The sequence below is a fragment of the Acanthisitta chloris genome, unplaced genomic scaffold, assembly GCF_000695815.1.
Source record: "Acanthisitta chloris isolate BGI_N310 unplaced genomic scaffold, ASM69581v1 scaffold10515, whole genome shotgun sequence".
Lineage (NCBI taxonomy): Eukaryota > Metazoa > Chordata > Aves > Passeriformes > Acanthisittidae > Acanthisitta > Acanthisitta chloris.
The window spans coordinates 21318-23722 of record NW_008674297.1 but is presented as its reverse complement, the minus strand read 5'-3'; positions in this window follow the sequence as shown (position 1 = coordinate 23722).

Here is a 2405-nt window from a genome sequence, read left to right as displayed (position 1 = left end):
TGCTGAACTGCAGAGGAGCCCTGGAGGTACTTGTAAGACAAGGGCTGACATGCTTGATGGGACTTCTTAATTAGATCTCACTAAACCAAAATGTACCGGGGCTCCCCTGGCAGAACAGCAGCAGACAAAACATTAATCACACTCCAAATAAATAATTAAAACATTGGGGCTCTTAGAAGGGGGAAAAAAAATCTGGGAAAAAAATATCAAAGGCATCAGCACCAGCCCATAGCAAGGAACAGAGCTGCTGTGTCCAGCAGTGCCCTGGCCTTGGAAGGGAGTAGAGCTGTGTCCCCAAAGTCCCAGGAGATGTCAGGATGAGGTTTAGGACCTCATACCTGGAGCTGTGGGATCACATCATCATCTCAGCTTTATATTCAAATGGATCTTTCCACAACCAGCATCTATAGATTCAAATCATTGAATGAAAAGTTATCTCACCACTGTTTGTCTCCCACAGTGCCCTGGGATGTGGGTCACCTCTGGGACATCAACCAATATCCATATTCACCTCTGGGACAGTGGATAATGCTCAGATCTTGGGCACCAGCAGATGGCTTGATACAGCATGGGAAAATATGTTTACCCAGCACTTAGAAACACTTTGGGGAAAAAACAACAACAATAAACACTTGAAAAAAGAAACCTCTCCCCCCCATCCCTCTTAGGCTGAGCAGAGATGATTACTCAGAGTAAGCAACTCAGAGCTTGAATTATGCATGGAACCATTTGCATTCAAGCCCAAGAGTGAGGCAGAACCAGTCCTGTCCCTCCCGGGCACCAGTCCTCAAACTCATGGCACCTGTACTCTGCTTTCTTCTTCTGTACCTTTCCTACAAGGTATGTATGAAAGAGCCAAGCCAGAGCTGTGGTGGGAGGGAGCTGCTCCCCCCCCTTCACCAATGAGGCAACAGTGGATGATGGATTTAATCCATCCTCCCTCTGAGGCTGTGATGCTGCAGGAAAATGGTTTTTATTCTGCTAAGGATTGGACAACCCTATGGCTTTTGGATATGACCACCAGGACTTGAAGCTATGCACTTATTAAGCAGCATCCCTGACCTTCTTCCTTCTCCCAGCCCTTCTCCAGCACATCACCTGCATCCACAGCTCACTGGGAATGATGGACTCCACCAAAACCTGCTTTATTACATTAATATTTGTTGGTAATGAAGCTAGCACTTAGAGCTCCAATTAAATTAGGAAAGCTATAATGAACAAGAAGTGGTGCATTAATTCGTTAGTGGGGAATTACTCTAAATTATCTCAGCAAATACAGCAAAACTCCAATTCTCCAGCACTGCTTGCAAATGCATTTTGTTCCTTCAGCTCCATTTACACCACAGCACATTTCTCTCTAGCAGCAAAAACAGAAGTGAATTAACTTCAGGTCCTTAGGGAAGTGTTTGTGTCTCAGATGGGAATAAATACCTGAGACATACCAGAAAACTTCCTTTTTGGCTTCTTCTCCAGGTCTACGCAGGGAAAATGGATATTGTTTACCATAAACCACTTAAGTGCTACAGGAAACAGCACTGCAAAGGTTACTGCCTGTAAAAGCTCCATTAGCAGCATCACAAGGCTGAGAACAGATACAACTCATGTCACATCAGCCTGACACAGCTCTGGAAACAAGGCCCTGGACCCTTCACATCCAAACACATCACATCTGGGCTGGTACAAGGGAACGGCAGCAATGGAAAAAGCCCCTCACACAGATCCCCTCTCCCCACTCCTCTGAACTAAAGAGAAAACACAAGGTAAGTGATAAAAACTCCAGAAGGTATTTCTTTTTCCAGTACAGGTAACATTTGTTTTAATGAGCTTCCAAGGTGTTCACAGGACTCCAGGAGCTGAATAAATGCTCAATCATCCTGCACAAGACAACTTTGCCCCTCCTGATCCTTGATCCACCTACAGCAATCCCAGCTTTGGGAGCCTTTCCTCAGGGCTGGATTTCTGGGAGATGCTTCTCCAGTGGGTCCTTCTCCTCCTCAGCCCTCCTATCAAGATTTTTTCTGGTGAGTGGTGGGAAGAAGATTAGCTTGAGATTAATAACTTAAAGAATTTATAGCTGTAAAAAAATCTACTAAAATCCACCCTGTGATAGATACCAGAAGGGAAGGCAACAGTGCCAGAAGCAACAGTAGCTGATATGTGGCCCTTCCTGTGCTGGGAATGGGGTTGGCAGGAGTCAGCCCTCCTATCAAGATTTTTTCTGGTGAGTGGTGGGAAGAAGATTAGCTTGAGATTAATAACTTAAAGAATTTATAGCTGTAAAAAAATCTACTAAAATCCACCCTGTGATAGATACCAGAAGGGAAGGCAACAGTGCCAGAAGCAACAGTAGCTGATATGTGGCCCTTCCTGTGCTGGGAATGGGGTTGGCAGGAGGACAGCCAAGC